General features: G+C 35.3%; 1 pseudogene; it reads right to left on the reverse strand.

Annotated features, from left to right (window-relative positions):
• Positions 1-317: 317 nt before the first annotated feature.
• LOC112655389 (40S ribosomal protein S8-like) lies at positions 318-17218 on the reverse strand (annotated as a pseudogene).
• Positions 17219-18898: the final 1680 nt, after the last annotated feature.

Raw genomic sequence — 18898 nt, forward strand, 5'->3', positions numbered from 1 at the left:
ATATCCTCAAATTTCCTTTCTGCATCCAGTCTTTGGCCAACCAAAATCAGGTTTCCTTTTCTTTTCTTTTCTTTTCTTTTCTTTTCTTTTCTTTTCTTTTCTTTTCTTTTCTTTTCTTTCTTTTTCTCTTCTCTTCTCTTTTCTTTTCTTTCTTTTCTTTTCTTTTCTCTTCTTTTCTTTTCTTTCTTTTCTTTTCTTTTTCTTTTTTTTTTTTTTGCTAAATATAAGGGGTAATTTGCTGTACTTAATTTATTTTGCTTTATTTTAAAATGATTATTTCTATACTTTTTTTTTTTTCAGAACAATAAACACGGGCAGCCCTGGTGGCGCAGCAGTTTAGCGCCATCTGCAGCCCGGGCTGTGATCCTGGAGACCCGGGATCGAGTCCCACGTCAGGCTCCCTGCATGGCGCCTGCTTCTCCCTCTGCCTGCGTCTTTGTGTCTCTATAAATGGATAAATAAAATCTTTTTTTTAAAAAAAAAAAGAACAATAAACACTTGTATGACATGATCAAAGATAGGAGGAAGATTTATTTGCCTTTCCAAGCTTTGATTTTCGACAGTTAGGACTCTAGCATTTTGCCCAGCAGCACATAGCCATCTGCTTGGCCACACTGGACTAGTCTTAAAGTGATGCATACAAGAAGCCTGTGCTGATAGAACTCCTCCTCCAGAAGGCTGCTGATTTTGGTGTTCTTTTTCCTTTCATCATATTTCTTCTGAATTTTCTTTGATCATTTTTTTTTAAAATAACTCTTCCTCCTCCGGAGTCAACTTGGCCTCCTTCTTGAGGCCCAAGAATAGTGCATAATGAGACTGCTACCACTGTTGGTAGGGTGTGCTGTCAGTCACAATACAGTTCTTCACAAGGGTCTTAGTGCAGACCAGTTCATTGTTGGATACACTGTAACCAATACCAATAATCCTTATTTTGCACATAAAACATTCAGAGCCCCAGAAGTTCCCCATGTCTAGCTCCAAGGCATAGTACTTCTTATTGACTCCCCAAATACGGACAGTGTGTGTGCGGTGGGGGCCAATCTTTGTGTTGGCAGCAAGGCACTACAACCTATTTCCACTTCTTGTGGTAGTTTTTATCTCACTCCTGGTCTTGCAGCGTGTGCACCACTTGTCCTGAGAGATGCCCACCCCTATTGGCTCTGGCTGCAAGAGTTATTTCTACCTTCTTGAAGGTCCTTTTCCATTTTCTTCCAGAACATCATATTTTTCTCTTTATATCTGTTTTTTGTCATTTAGGTATATTCTTCATTTTTTTTAGCTTTATTGGATAAGTTTGACAAAAAAGTTAATATACTTAAAGCGCACAATATGGTGTTTTGAAGTAAATATACCTTGTGTAATAATTACCATAATCAACTAATATATCCATCACCTCACATAGTTCCATTTTATGTGTGTGAGGAGAGCACTTAAGTTCTATTCTCCTAGCAAATTTCAATTATACAGTACATTATTAGTTATAATTACAACGCATTCTTTTGTAGTTCATCTCCATGGCTATTCTTTAGATATTAACATTTCTTAGACTTATTACTAGATCTATTTCTTACTCTATAACTTCTCTCACCTTTTTAAAACTAGATTTATCCTGACTTGGTAATTATCTCAATATAGAGACTGAGGAAAGATAGGAATGTAAAATGACACTTATGGTTCTTTATTGGACAGTTTAATGAATTGCTATTAGAGTGACAAGAGAAGAAATAGGTTTTGTAAGAAAATAGTTGTTAGTTTTGGTCCTCATGAGTTTGAGATGCCTATTATTCAGTTAGAGATATTCAGTAGTGAGCTGAGTATACAGTCCTAATAGTAATATATATATATATATATATATATATATATATATATATAGCAATTGTTTGTACTTATGAGGCAACTGAAAACATGAGACTAGATGAGGATATTGTAGAATAGTCTATAGAATAGGAAAATGGAGATAAAAAGCAAAAGTCAGCGTAAGAGCTAAATAGCAGCATTTAAGAGTTTAAGAGTTAAGCAGAAGCAAGACTCATAAAATAAGTATGAGCAGTTAGAGAAATGGGAGAAAACTCAGGAGACTGTGATCTAAAGAAATCAAAGGAAATATATGCTTGATGTAGAGTTTGTTGCTTACCTAATGGCCATTCCCTCATTCAACATAATTTTATAAAATCTAAATTGTGTTAAGTCAGCAAATATGCCCAGGGAAGGGAGGAGATGTATACGGCCACAGAGGATGAATCATGATTGATCTTAATAATGTGTGCCAAGGATCCCTGGGTGGCGCAGCGGTTTGGCGCCTGCCTTTGGCCCAGGGCGCGATCCTGGAGATCCGGGATCGAATCCCATGTCAGGCTCCCGGTGCATGGAGCCTGCTTCTCCCTCTGCCTGTGTCTCTGCCTCTCTCTCTCTCGCTGTGTGCCTATCATGAATAAATAAAAATTTAAAAAAAAAAAAAAAGAATACTTTAAAAAAAAAAAATAATGTGTGCCAATCTCATAGTCCTTTGCTGGTGATTATTTTATAGATTTATTTGTGACAAAATGCTAGTCAATGAGAAGTCAGGGGAAAATTTCTGGAGGGTTCTAAAAAGAATTACAGTTTTCTGATTGTATATAGAGGTCTTTATTATTTAAGCCACTAATAGTAGTATTTGCTATTAATTTTAGATAAACATTTCATATTTGGTAAATACCTTGATTACTAAAAATTAGGTGGCATAAATAACAGTCCCTAAACTGTGGAGTATAGATAAAGGAAAGCAAGTGGTGACCCAGTCATATCAGGATGAGAAACCTGTTACTCTTTTTATATGGAGCAAAACATGTGGTCAAATTTTCTCCTGTTATATCCTGTGATTCAACCTACATGCCAGATGATGACATATAATAAGTCAGAGGAAATTTCAGGGTATTGTCATGTGCTGTCTCTTTCTTGAAACATCCATAGAAGAGAGGGGTGCTTTGGTTAAATGTGGATAGTCTGATAGAACTAAAAAATTAAGAACAAATGAAACCAAAGCTAGAAGAAGGAAATAAATAATAAAGATTAGAAAATAGATAAATCAAATAGAGAGCAGAAAAACAATAGAGAAAATCAATAAAAATCAAATTGGAGAACTTGGATGAAGTAGACAAATTCTTAGAAACAGAAACCTACCATTAATAAAATACAAAGAAATGGAAAATCAGAATAGACTTATAACTAGTAGGGAGGTTAAATCAGTAATCAGAAATTTACCAGTAACAAAAAGCCTTGGATCTGACAGATTCACTGGCAAATTCTACCAAACATTTAAAGAAGAATTAATAATAATGTTTTGCAAGTCTTTCAAAAAACTTGAAGAGAACATGTGCTAACTCATTCTATAAAGCCAGCATTCCCATGATACCAAAGCCAGACAAAAATATTAGAAGGAAAGTACATTATAAACCAATATTGTTTATGAACATTGATGCAAAAACCCTCCAAAAGTACTAGCAAACAGAACTCAGCAGCATATTAAAGGGATTATACACCAGACCTAAGTGGGACTTATTCCTAAAATGCAAGGATGGTTCAACATACAAAAATTAATCAATGGAATATGCCACATCAACAGAATGAAGAGAAAAAAAAATCTCAACTGGTACATAAAAAGCATTTGATCCAATTCAGTATTCTTTTTTAATTTTTTTTTATTTATTTATGATAGTCACAGAGAGAGAAAGAGAGGCAGAGACATAGGCAGAGGGAGAAGCAGGCTCCATGCACCGGGAGCCCGACGTGGGACTTGATCCCGGGTCTCCAGGATCGCGCCCTGGGCCAAAGGCAGGCGCCAAACCACTGCGCCACCCAGGGATCCCCAATTCAGTATTCTTTTATGATAAAAACATGAAATAAAGTAGGAATATAAGGAAACTAATCAACATAATAAAAGCCCTATATAAACACTTGATAGCAAACATCATACTCGAAGGCTGAAAGATTTTCCAATAAAATCCAGAACAAGGCAAGGATGCCTGCTCTCTATTCAACATAGTACTGGAAGTTCCAGACAGAGTAATTAGGCAAGAAAAAGAAAGAAAAAGCATCCAAAATGGAAGCGAAGTAAAATTATCTCTGTTTGTAGATGATATAACCTTATATATAGAAAACCCAAAAAGTCTTCAAAAAAATTGTTAGAACTAACAAATGAATTCAGCAAAGCAGTAGGGTACCAATTCAACACAATAGAATGTATGAACCTTAAAAACATTATGCTAAATGAAAGAATGAAGACCAAAATCGAAATATATACTTTGCTTTCATTATAGAAAATTTCCAGTGTAGATAACTCTATAGACAAAAAAAGCAGATTAGTGACTGTCAGGGGCCAGGGATTGGGGGGCGGGATAAAGACTGACTATTTTAAGGGTATGGAAATTCCCTTTCGGGTGATGCACTGAATTGTATAGTTTAAAATTGTTCCATGTTATGTGAATTTCAACTAGATTTTTAAAAAATTAAAAAGTGAAGGAAAATTAAAGGCTTTCTCACACAAACAAAAACAGAGATTTTGTCCAGTAGACCTGTCTTGTAAAAAAGGTTAAAATATATTCTTCGAAGAGAAGGAATAAGACATAGGTCAAAAACTAAAAACCACGTGAAAAAGGAAACCACAGGGATGCCTGGGTGGCTCAGCAGTTAAGCGTCTTCCTTCAGCTCAGGTCGTGATCCTGGAGTCCCAGGATCAAGTTCCACATCGAGCTCCCTGCATGGAGCCTGCTTTTCCCTCTGCCTATGTCTCTGCCATTCTCTCTCTCTCTCTCTCTCTCTCTTTCTGTGTGTGTCTCATGAATAAATAAATAAAGTCTTTTTTTAAAAAAAAGAGAAACACATTAGAGAAGGACTACATGAGGATAAATTAAAGTTTTATTTTTTCTTGCCTTTATTTGATTTAACAGAATTAACTCTTCATAATCACTATCTCAACAATGTATTGAATAATTATAGCTTATGGATAACTTAAATTAATGACAGCAATGTTTTAAGAGATAAGAGGGACAAATTGGAAATACTCTGCTATAAAGTACCTGCACTAGCCATTAAGTGGTGGAGTGTCATATGAAAGTGAACTTAAATTATTCATAAATGTACATGTATTATAAATGCTAGAGCAACCACAAAAAATCTTCAAAAGAACTGTAATTGACAAGCTTATAGAAGAGAAAAAATGGAATTATATAAAATACTCAAAACAAAAGAAACAAAAAAGTGGACAAAAATAAGGAAAATAGCAAATATTTACAAATATGGTACATATTAATTCAACTAAATCAATAATCATTTTAGACAGTGATATTCTACATATGCCAAAAAAAGAGACTTAAAGAATGGATTAAAAAGACAAAACCCAACTACATGTTGTCTACAAGAAATCCACTTTAAATGTAAGATATAGCTATATTAAAAGTGAAGGATGGAGAAAGATACATAATGCTAACACTAACCAAAAAAAAAAAAACTTGCATAGCTATAAAAATGTCAAATAAAGCATACTTTAGAACAAGGGAAATTATCAGGAATAAAAAGAGATATTTTATCATGATAAACTGGTCATTTCCCCAAAATGATATAACATAACAATCTTAATGTGCATGTGCTTAATGGGAGAATGTCAAAATGAGTAAGGTAAAACTGATAGAACTGCAAGGAAAAATAGATGAATCTGCTATTATAGTTGGAGACTTCAACACCTCTCTATCAGTAATTGACAGACCAGCAGGCAGAAAATCAGTGAGGTTACAGTTGAATAGAGCAGCACCATCAATCAACTGTATCTAATTGACATTTATAAAACACTTCATCCAACAACAGGAAAATACACATTTTTCTCAAGCTCACATTGAACGTTCAACAAAATAGACCACCTTCTGGTTATAAAACACACTTCAAGAAACTTTTTAAATAGAGAAATCATACTCTCAGACCACAATGGAATTAAGCTACAAAATAACAGAAAGATAGCTGGAAAAGTCCCAAAATAATTGGAGAGTAAACAACACACTTCTAAGTAGCAAATGGGCCAAAGAAGTCCTAAGAGAAATTTAAAATTATTTTGAACTAAATGAAGGTGAAATCGCTACTCATCGAAATGTGTGTGATTGATAAACAGTGTGTTTAAGGTGAAATTTATAATATCAAATGCATATATTATTAAAGAACAAGTATCTAAAATTAACGGTCCAAGCTTTCTCCTTAAGAAACTAGAGGAAGAAGAGACATATAAATATAAAGCAAAGAGTAAATATAGCAAAAATAAATGAAATTGATAACAGGAAATCAATAGAAAATTAGTAAAACCAAAAATTTGTGCTTTGAGAAGATTCAGGATAGTGATAAAAATTCCAGCCAGGCTAATCCAGAGTAAAAAAACAAAAAGACACAAATTCCTAATATCAGAAAAAGGAAGATATTACTACTGATCCCAAATTATTAAAAGGATAATAGAATATTCTGAACAACTCTAGTCCCACAAATTTGATAATCTAGATAAAATGGATAAATTATTTGAAAAAGATAGCTACCACAATTCAAACAAGCAGAAATATCTACTCTAAATAAGCCTATATCTATGAAAGAAATTGACTTAATAATTAATTACCTTCCAAAACAAAGTACCAGGCCCAGATGGTTTCACCATAAATTCCACCATAATTTAAGAAATCATACCAATTCTTCACAATCTCTCCCAGCTAATGGAAGCAGAGGGAATACTTTCTTTTTTTTTTTTTTAATTTATTTATGATAGTCACAGAGAGAGAGAGAGAGAGAGAGGCAGAGACACAGGCAGAGGGAGAAGCAGGCTCCATGCACCGGGAGCCCGATGTGGGACTCGATCCCGGGTCTCCAGGATCGCGCCCTGGGCCAAAGGCAGGCGCCAAACCGCTGCGCCACCCAGGGATCCCGAGGGAATACTTTCTAAGTAATTCTACAAGGCCAGCATTTCTCTAATACCAAAACCTCATAAAAACATTACAAGAAGGGAAAAGAGCAGACCAATATCTGCAGTGAACATAGATGCAGGAACCCTCAACACAATATTAGCAAATTGACTTCAACAATGTATAAAATAAATAATACAGGATGATCAAGTAGGATTTATTCCAGATATAAAAGGCTAACTCAATATTAAAAAATCAATTAATATAATTAATCCATCACATCAGCAAATAGCTTATCCTACTGAAGAGAGGAAATCAATACTAATCCTTTCCAGTAAGTTATGATACATACTGTGGACCAACAATAACTGTGAGTCCCTTCCCCTTCCACTTCAAATGAAGCTGCTTTATTCCTTCTCCATCATTGTATAATGAGTAAGTTGGGGGTGGGAAATTTATCTATTTTATTTTATTTTATTTATTTTATTTTATTTTAAGATTTTATTCATTTAAGAGAGAGTGTGAACAGGGGGGAGGGACAGAGGGATAGGGAGAAGCAGACTCCCCACTGAGCAGAGAGCCCAAGGTTTCATCTCTATCCCAGGACCCTGAGATCATGACCTGAAAGAAAGGCAGAAGCCTAACTGACTGAGCCACCCAGGCACCCTGAAATTTATCTTCTTTAGGTAAAGAAGCCACATCTGAACTTAACAATTAAATGCAAAAACCAAACATCATTTGTTTCAAGCTAGATTTGGTAACTAGATGAGCCTGTGGGCATTTCTCACTTTGAAAAGGTATATACATGCATTGAAAAAGAAAAGAAAAAAATAACATGTATATACTGGGGGAAAGCACATGTATATTTAAATAGTATAGGATTTATGACATAAATCCATTTATACTTTTTGTGTCAATAACATCTGTATGACGTGTAGTATTACTCCCGTTCTTATTCCTGATATTGGAAGTCCGTGCCTCTTTTGTTGTTTCTTGGTCAGTTGTGACAAGCTGTTATAAATTGTATTAGAAATTTCCAAAAACCAACTCTTAGCTTTGCTAATTTCATGTATTTTATATTGTTTTCTATTTTATTAATTTTTGCTCATGTCTAACTTATTTCTTACATTTTTTGCTGTGCAGTTTATTTACTATATATATAATTCATTTTTAACTTTTATAGCTTTCTAGTGTATGCATTTTAAAGCTATTAACTTTTTTCTACACACTGCTATAGCTGCATTGAACAAGTTTGACTGAAATATATTTCCGGTATCATTAGCTCATATTATGGTCTACTTCATATTTCGTCCTCTTCTATGAATCTCGGGTTATATAGAGATGTCGTGCCTAATTTTTAAAGCACTGGAGGTTTTGTTATTATTTTTAAGTTTTTTTATTAATTCAGTTAAGTATAGATAATATATATACTCAGCATGATGTTACTCCTATAAAATTTATTGGAAACTGTTTCATAACTGAGCATATAATGAATTTTAGAAAATTTATAAATGTTATAATCTCAGAAAAACATGCTTTGCTAAGATGTTTTTCCTACAGGTGCTCTGGCAAATTAAATAAAATCTGATAATTGTCCCGTGAGTTTTTTTTATCTTTACTGATTTTTTGCCTAACAGGTATTGAGAGACATCTGCTAACATCCCCCATTCTGATTCTGAAGTTTGTCTTTTTAATTTTGTCATTTTCTTTCTCTCTGTTTTTAAAATACGTAATTAAAATCATAAAAATTCTGAATAGTTATATGTTCTTAGTTGATTGACCATTTTATCATTATGATATCTTTCTTTATAGTTAATAACAATTCTTAACTTTAAGACAATTTTATTTGAAATTTTTGTAGCTCTACAAGTTTATTGTTGAATATTTTCATCACATACTTTTATTATTTTATTTAAAACTTATTTCTTGGAATGCCTGGGTGGCTCAGTGGTTAAGTGCTTGCTTTTGGCCCAGGGCATGATCCTGGAGTCCCGGGATCAAGTCCCACATCAGGCTCCCTGCATGGAGGCTGCTTCTCTCTCTGCCTATGTCTATGCCTCTGTGTGTGTGTGGCTCTCATGAATAAATAAATAAAATCTTTAAGAAAATAAAATAAAACTTATTTCTTACTTACATTTAATGGTTGTCTCTTTTGAGCAACATACAGCTAGGATTTTTTCTAGTTTGATAATCGTTCAAGTTAGAGGAGTAAGACTTTAATTTTTTTGATATAATTATAGATTTACTTGTGTTCACTGTTTCTTCCATTATTTCCATTCTGTTTTTTTTTTTCTATCAAGTAAATTTTGGGTTTTTTTGTTTTCATCTTTTCTATATTTTCTTTTTTTCTTACTTTCTTCTTTTCTTCCATTCCTTCTTTTTCTTCCTTCCTTCCTTCCTTCCTTCCTTCCTTCCTTCCTTCCTTCCTTCCTTCCTTCCTTCCTTCTTTTCTTTTTCTTTTCTTTTCTTTCTTTTCTTTTTTCTTTTTTTTCTTTTCTTCTTTCTTTTTTTCTTTTCTTTTCTTTTCTTTTCTTTTCTTTTCTTTTCTTTTCTTTTCTTTCTTTTCCTTCCTTCCTTCCTTCCTTCCTTCCTTCCTTCCTTCCTTCCTTCCTTCCTTCCTTCTTTCCTTAAAGCACTTCTAGTTCTAAACTTTCCATTTGATTCCTTTTTAGATTTGAATTTTTCTGAGATATCCCTAGTTTTAAGAGAGTTTGTGATTGCCTCCTATGTCATTTTTTGTAATAGCTATTTTAAATCTTTGTCAGATTATTCCAAATCTGTGTCATTTTGGCATTTGCTTCTGTTCCCTGTGCATTGATATTGAACTCACTTATGTATCTTAGATATTTTGAACATATTATGAAACACTGAGTCTTATTTAAATCCCAAGAATAACATTGATATTTTTGTTTTAGAACCTAGCCAACCTGTTTTTTCAATCTCATCTTTCCTTCTCACATTCTGTTCCAATGACAATGGTTCCAATATGGTTCCAATGACAATACAGTTTTCAAAGTATTTATGGTACTGTTCTGATTCATCTACCATGTGCCATCAATCTGGAATCTGAGCTTTGGTCTATTAGTTTAGTGTTCAAAGTTTTTGCTGTGTTGAATAGGAACAGATCCACTGCATGAGCCATTTAAGGGTGAACCTAGAATTTCATAAACAATGTTATGAGTTCACTGTCCCAACTACTCTCTCTCAGTGATTCCTCCTCTTTTCCCCAAGGCTCCTCTTTTCACTCCTCTGTCCAGAAAGTTGGGCTTCGATTTCCTGACTCTACTATACACTTATGCAGTTGTCCCTATCTGAGAGGGCCCAAGTTATAGGAAGAACGAGAAAATGGGGAACAAATTTTGTCCTCATACTCTTGGAACCACAAATCCACTGAATAGAAATGAAGGTTCCCCTTAATCAGAGTTTTGGCTCCTGCTGCCACAACCACCATAGAATTACTTGGGGATTGGAGAGAGAAAGAAGAGAGAAAATAAAATATATATTTATGAGGGATTTTTCCCCTCTCTCTGAACTTTAGGAGTTTCCTTTCATTCTCCTTTAGCTAGAATTAGAAGGCTTCTCAGGTCTCTTTTTTCTGCATTTTGGTGCCACTTGGATTCATTAATTTCAGACTGGGAGATACTGGTAAAGAGAAAATGGTAAATTCACCACCAGTTTGGGGGCATTTCAGATTCCAGTCATTTTCCCTAACCTGACTGTTAATATTTACTTTTTAGAAAGCTCAAATACCTGCCTTATGCATTCTATCCAGGTTTCTTTTTTTTTTTTTTAATTTTTTTTTCTATCCAGGTTTCATAGCTGTATACAGTGAGAGAAATGCAATGGAATGAGTTTACTCCATCTTAAGGCAAAATTGAAAGTTCTAAGGCTCTCTTTTTACTTCAAGCATTCTATAATCTCCCTCTGTTTTTGCCATCTTCTTTGCTCTCCATTTTCTTGGTAAGTTTGGGGGACCAGATGGAACGAGGGTCCCTACTCTTCCACCACCTTGCCTCTTCTCACCCCCCTCCATTTTCTTCTTCATAAATTTTGTTTTACTATTTCTCCAGTCTTTAAAAGAATGAGAGCTAAGATAGGCTAGTGATGAAACTGGACATGGAATGCAAATTTAGGAAATGATGGAGACTTCCAATATGAAGATTAATAAGGAATGGGAAACAAACTGTATTATGCAGTGCCTTATAGAAGCCCAAACAGAAGGGGAAGGGACAGAGTAAAATTTTTTAAATTTCAAAACACCAGATTAAGGCAGAACTTTTGTTCTAACTGAAGTTTTTATTAGTGTTTTGGTCTACCTACATAGCTAATTAAAAGTTACCAGCAAGTAAGAATTCACATAGTGAAAATCTGAGCCTCATACAACAAGCCAAAGTACAATCTTATGGATGCTCACAGCTATAAAGAGAATAGTATTTTAAAGCAATATGAAAGTATATATTCTCTGAAGAGATACATTTCAGACATTATGATGAAATAAAGGTTTTGCTTGGAACAGTAAGAGACAGGAGTGAGTAATAATCTTTAAAAAGTTCCAATAATTGTAAAATGTTTAGTTATATGTTAATTTTCCAGTCTGATATTTTGCAGTAAATATAAAAATAATATTATTTACAAAATATTTTAAAGCATTTTATTTTCATCATAAAATCAATAAATGGAGGAAATGTTAAGTTGAATTGTATTCTAAAAATGCACATAAAAAGAAAAAGCCAGCAATGCTTAGCCCCATAGGACTTTGCATTTAAATAGAAATTGTTATAAAAAAGCATTATAATAGCAGTTTAAAAGCATTGGGTGTGAAGGCAGGCTTGAAAGAACACCATTAGTAATATAGCAATAATACTGCATATGTCTGAAAGCATATTAAAATGATAATGAAAATGAGGCCCATTTTTTATGAAGTGTTTACACTTAAACATCGTGGTCATCACTAGAAAACAATAAAATTAATTTTATACTTTTCCCATTCTTCTCTTTTAAATTTGAAGATTCCACAGTGGTATTTTCAAATACCTTTGGCAAATTTCCCTGCAGCTTCCTCTTGAAATCTTGAAATAAAAACCTTGAAAACCTTGAGTTTTTTCTGTGTGTGTGTATAATAAATATATCGGTAAAAGTATCTGGCATATTAATGCTAATTGAGGAGTAATGATTTGGAGCTACTCTGGTCCTTTGTAAAATAGACTGACATGATTTTAGAAAGTGGCATATATGTCAAAAAAACGGGTTAGTGTGGTCAGTGATTTTCTGTCATATATATTGTTCAGCTATTTTTATTGTCTAGACCATATGTTAACACCTGGGACATATCAAATTAAGAAGTAATTAGTAATTTAAAAATTCTGATGATCACAATGTGATGATTTAATAATTGATAATAAAGCCTCATAGTTAGCTTCTAGATTTATATAAGTTCACTGCCTTCATTAAAATAATAAAGCAAATTCTATGAAGTTTTTTAATTATTAATTTTCTGTAAAAAAATAAATGAATAAAATAAAAATATTAATTTTCTGTAAAAAATAATAGAGGTTTCTGTTCATTATAATGCTTTCAATAACTATCAACTTCAAGAGGGAGGAATAGTATTAGTATTGCCCTGATCAACTCTGAAGTCACATATAAACCTATAAAACATAAATGTCAGATGAATGCTTAAAGAGGGAATCTTGGGCAGCCCCAGTGGCTCAGCGGTTTAGCGCCGCCTGCAGCCCGGGGTGTGATCCTGGAGACCCTGGATCGAGTCCCACATCAGGCTCCCTGTGTGAAGCCTGCTTCTCCCTCTGCCTGTGTCTCTGCCTCTCTCTCTCTCCTCTCTGTGTATACTCATGAATAAATAAATAAAATCTTTAAAAAAAAAAAGAGGGAACCATATTCCTCTCTGTAACCAGATTCTACATTACTTCCTGAAAATGTATTTCTCACATTGGGAAATATGTGAAACTTTAAGGAAGACTTATTTACATGTAGTTTTTCTCTTGACTGACAAATATACTTCTTATTTTGACGATAATTCACTGTGATTGGAATCCTGCCAATAAAGAAGGCAAAGGCAAAATAGCAGGTACAATACTTATATTTTGAAAAGTACAAAGAAATGAGTAATGGGAAAAATCCTTTTGAAATAAAGACTTGAAGGATGAACAAATGGTTGGTTATACAGAATAATAGTGTGTACACCAAATTCTAGCTTTGTAATAAATCATTTTAGAGTAAATGAAGCTGGAATGGAGTTAGTAGCCTATCTTGATGAGAAAAATATTCCTCTAAAGAAGCTGAATTTTATGGGCAACTTTCAGGATATTTTCACAATCGTCGCTAATTTATTGATGCTTAATTTGCATGCCAAATGTGTGGCATTTTGAAAGAAATATGAAAGACTACTATGTTCAATCTAATTCAACAAGTATTCATGAATCCACTTATGTATTCAAGGCACTATAAAGAATACAAAAGAGATAATGAAAACTGCCCCAGCCCTCAAGCAACTTTTAAACTACCAGGGATGACACATGGTACCATTAAATAAGTAATTAACTGCTGAAACAACTGGTACAGAGACTGGGTACTATAGAATTTCAGACTAGAGAGAAATAGAAAAAAAATCTTGAATAATCAGGAAGTCTTCATGAAAGACAATGGCATTTTTGCTGTCATTGATATAGATTTTTAAAAATTTATATCCAACCAACATATTTTAGTACCATCTATGTGTGAGATTCTGTACTATATGGTGCAGAACATATAAAAATGATTGAACCCTGTCCTCAAAGATTTTATAATCCAGGAGAATAATGAGTTCACAATTTATAACTGTGATATAAAGCAAAATATCATATTTTGCAAATGAAACAAAATATAGAATAAAAGTATGACAACGTTCAGAGAAGGGAGTTATCACAAGTAAATAAAAAGATTTAGAAAAATGACATGGCATTTAAAACATGGCATTTCAAATGGTGTTCAAAGGAAAGGTTAGGATTTTCTGAAAGAGAAAAGTAGCTCCACCAGTAAGAAACAATAGGAACCAAAGCTCTGGAGGCAGGAAGAGCACAGGTTCTATTTGACATCAGGTAAATAGTGGTAAATAAATGTAGAAAATGGAATGATTTGTCATACTGAACATTGACCTAAAAGTCAAGAGCACCATTGTTACTTCTCTGGGTAGTGAAGAATCACTGAAGTTTTAAACAAGGAATAACTTGATTAGAGCTGTGATTTAGAAAAATTAGTGGAGCACAAAGTTTTAAGGGTGAAATGAAAAGAAGTTACTGTAGCCAGGTACATCTATGTGCCAGATGGATATGAGAAAATTTATCTTTGGAAAAACTGAATGGATCCAGGAAAAGACCCATCAATGGTCAACCACTTTCATCATCATAAAGCACTCTGCTCAATAAGGCCCACTCAAATGTTTAAGGCTTACAATTGGCTTTTTAAGTCCTCATTCTTTTAAAGCTTCCAAGATTTTTAAGAAAGCCTTAACAAATGAGACCAAGACAAAAAAAATCTAGAAAAGAAAATTAAAAAATGAAGAGACAATATAGATTGAACAGTGGCTTTCAACCGGGTATAATTTTCTCCCAAGGGATATTCTGCAATGTACGCTAATAGTTTGATTATCACAATTAGTGAGGTGCTGCAGGAATCTATTAGATGGTGCTAAAACCCTTTAGGCCAGAGATGGTGCTAAACATCTTACAATTCACAAAATATCCCCCCAGGACAACTAATTATCTTGCCCCAAATGTCTAGAGGGCTAAGATTAAGAAACTCTGAAATAGAAGAAGAAAATAAAACAATAAGAAGTACAAAGTTCCTCGAATATAGGAGAATTTGAAGCATCTATGAAATAACAGAAGGCTACTAAAGGTGACAATATAAAAAGTGATCTTCATGTAACTCTGAGTTGAAGAAATGATGATTTTAAAAAAAAATAGAGACTTCTAGTTTCTGTTCTGGCATCTAAGGAGTTTCGAAGCCATCACTCCAATCCTCACAACAAGAAAAAACATCTTACAATCTGAACAATCTGAAAATGAACACCTCTTCTTAGACTCATCAGAGAATCAAGGCCACAGAGCAAACTACAGAATCCATTGAAGAGACACGAAGCTACATACAAAGAATCATAACTTAAGAGAGCAGAAGTTCAGGAGCAGAAACAAATATGGGAACTAGTACCAAGTAGGCAAACATATGCTACTATGATGAATTGCTGGAGACCCAATGTAGACACAGTTGAAGGTTAAAAACTCCAGTATTGGTCCCCATACTTTGGTGAGTTTTACTTCAAGGATCTCCTGGGTTTTTACAGTGAAGATCAGAAGAAAATCTTCTTAAGCTTCCAGTAAGTGGAGGAGAAAAAAATAGTCTTTTGAAATTCACCCAAAACTTCTTTGTTCTTAACAAGGTTCACCTTCCAGAGTATCAATTTTACTAGAGTCTAACTACCTAAGTCCAGCCCCATCAAGCCTTCTTTGTGGGGGAAGGATTACACCAACTTCAGCCCCCTCTAAATTTCCATTTCAGATAAAGGAGTGGTAGTACCTGAGAAACACTTGTGAGGGTCACATACCAGAACAAAGGTTCACTAATAGTCTAAGACCCAATCATAGGACTATAAGAACACTTCTCCTCCCACATTTTACCACAACATCAGTAGGGGTCCTGTATAACAATAATAATAGGAGAATACGATAGAAAGAATAGCATGTCTCAGACTGATTTAAGAAAAAAAAAGAGTAAGTTTCTAGGGAAACTCTAAGACAACAGGGAAGGCAAAAACAATAACACCAGAGGAAACTAATTTCTGACACCCTCAGGTACAGCCTAATGCCTAGCCAGATAAATCTAAAACCTAACACTAAAGGACTATTTTCTTCAATTCCTTTTATTCAATACATCATATGTGGCATTCAAGAAAAATTAAAAGTCACAGTAAAAGACAAAAACACGGTTGGAAAAGATCATGCAAGCATCAAACCAGGTTCAGATATGGCAGGGATTTGGGGATGATCACACTAGGAATGTGTATTCTGTTTTTTTGTGAACTGTTCTATAGTGCTGTATTTTTGAAAAGGTTATTATTGATTGAATTTCTTTGAAAAAAATCAACGTCTTCAGATTATTTCTCCCTTGTGATTTTTTTTATGATTAGACAAAATCTAGGTTACCAGATTTATGGTTATAGAATGGTTCATAATATTTTTTAATCATTTAGTGTCCTTTAGATTAGTAATGATGGCTTCTCTTAGATTTCTGATATTAGCAATTTATGTCTTGTTTTTTTTCTTAGTTAATCTGGGTAGAGTTTTATCAATTTTATCAATATTTTCAAAGAAGAAGCTTATGGTTTGGTTGGCTTACTGTATACAGCCTGATGTTTTTATATATGTATACCTTATGAAATTATTACCACAATCAAGATAATTAACATAGCCATTACTTCACATAGTTGTGTGTGTGTGCATATGGTGAGAGTTTTTAAGATCTATAATACTAGCACATTTAAAGTACTGATTTCTTATTTTCAATTTCATTGATTTCTGCTCTAAATCTTATTTTAAAAATTATTTTTCTTACTTGTGGTAAATTTATTGTTACTTCTAGTTTCCTAAGGTGGAAGCTTAGAACATTCATTTTATAACTTTCTTCAATTCTATGTTTGCATTCAAGTCTATAAAATTCCTCTAAGCACTGTTTTCACTGTACCTCACAAAATTTGATAAGTTGTACATTTGCTTTCCTATAGTTCAAAGTATTTTTAAATTTTCTTGAGGATTCTTTTTTGATCCACATGTAATTTTAAAATATGTTTGTTGGAAGGGGGCGGGCAAGATGGCGGAGGAGTAGGGTCCTCACCTCACCCGGCCCCACCAATTTACCTAGATAACTTTCAACCCTGAACACCTGCAAATTCAACCCGAGATTTAAAGAGAGAACAGCTGGAATGCTACAGAGAGAACAGTTTGTGCATCTAACAAGGTAGGAAGGCGGAAGAAAAAAAGAATCTAGTGGGGGAGGGCCTCCACAAGGGGCCGGGCAGGAGAGGACAGGAGAGCCCAGCCCCGGAGAAGCAGGAACTTTAACAATCTGCCCCGGATTCTTCCCAAGGGGAGAAGTGCTCAGAAGGGAAACTGGGCAGAACCACAGGAGGGGCAGTGGAGCCTCCAGGTTCCCGGGGTTACTAGCAGAGGAAGTGTGCCTCGGGTAGAGCGCCCCACACACCGCCGGGGGAGCTCGGTAAAGGGCTGGAGTGCATGCCCGGCGGGGCCTCGAGGAGAAGCCATTCGGTCAGGCAGTGGCTCCGGAAGGAGGGGGCTGCACCTGCTGCCTTCGGAAGCCGTGGCCCCGGGAGCGCGATTCCAGCAGCACAGGCCCCGGATCCCAGGGCGCCGGGGGACACAGCCCAGGATCCTACACTCCCCCTAGGACAGGCAGAGGCCGGGAGGGCACAGGACAGTGAGGACTCTCCTGCCTCCAGGTGGCCCCGAGCTGTGCAGGTCAGCACTCCCCGTCCCCGGAGCATCCAGGCCAGTGCAGACTGGGAACTGTCGTAGTTACTGCGGGAGCTGACACCAGGGCTGGAGAGCTGGCCGCCACCAGTGGGGTTGTTCCTCCTGCTGTTACCCTGTGCCTGGGAGAGGCGGGGCGACCAGGGAACAGGGGCCTCACAGGATAAACAGCTCCCACTGAGCCGTGCACCTGGCAGGGGGCGGGGCAGCTCCCCCAGGTGCACACACCTGAGAATCAGCACAGCAGGCCCCTCTCCCAGAAGACCAGCAGGAAGGACAGGGGAAGAGCAAGTTCTTGACCAAGCAGCTCTGGAAAGTTCCAGGACAAGTCAAAGGATTTACAGTACTAGAGACTACCCCTCCTATTTCCCCCCTTTTTCCAGTACAGCTCATTTTTATATTGGACTAAATATTTCCAATATTTTTCTTCTTTTCCAATCTTAACTACAATATTTTACCACCTCTTCATTTTTAGGTATCTTCCTTTTTGACTCTCATATTTCTACAATTACAGATCTTAGGTATATTTTCCACTTTGAGATTCCCTTCAACATACTCAACATAATTTTGGGAGGTATATGACTTATGTTCTTTTGTTTTCTGTTTTTTCTTTTCTCTGCCTCATTTTGTTCTACAATGGCAGAAGTTAATACCTTCTAAAACATGACCAAGATGCACTCAAAACCAAGTGGTATACCTGCTGGTTCTTTCCGTGAGATTATATTCTCTCTTCATTACCATTCTGCCCCCTCCTTTTATTTCATTTATGTTTTGGTGGTCAATGTTGGGGCCTTCTACACATATTTCTGGTTTATATAAATTTGGGACTGAGCATCTTCTAACATACAGAACTTAATATTCTCAGAAACAAGAGGATCACCCTCTAGGACTCCTCAGGTAGACTACATTCTCCCTCCACTAAAACTTTGTCACCACCACCACCTTCCAGTCACACCCCGCCTTTTTTTCTTCTTTCTCTTTTTTTCCTCTTTTGCTTTTTTCTCTTCATTTTTCGTTTTTCTTTTTTTCTTCTTTCAGATTCTTGGCCTTTTATTTTTTACTACTTCGTTTTAAAATTTGTTTTTCACTTTAGTGGTGCTTCTGTTTTGTTTTGTTCTGAACTTTGTTTTCATTTTCTGGTCTCTGACCTCGGCAGAATCATCTAGGGTGAAATTTAGTTAGGTCGTGGTTGATATTCTTGATGCAGCCTGCTCATACAGCCACTCTGAATTGAGCAAAATGACTAGAAGGAAAAAGTCACCACAAAAGAAAGAATCAGAAACAGCACTCTCTGTCACAGAGTTCCAGATTATGAGGTACAATTCGATGTCAGAAAGCCAATTCAAAAGCACAATTATAAAGCTACTGGTGGCTCTGGAAAAAAAAAAGTAAAGATTCAAGAGACTTCATGAGTACAGAATTTAGATCTATTCAGGCCAAAATTAAAAATCAATT

The sequence above is a fragment of the Canis lupus genome, chromosome X (genome assembly GCF_003254725.2).
Source record: "Canis lupus dingo isolate Sandy chromosome X, ASM325472v2, whole genome shotgun sequence".
Taxonomy (NCBI): domain Eukaryota; kingdom Metazoa; phylum Chordata; class Mammalia; order Carnivora; family Canidae; genus Canis; species Canis lupus.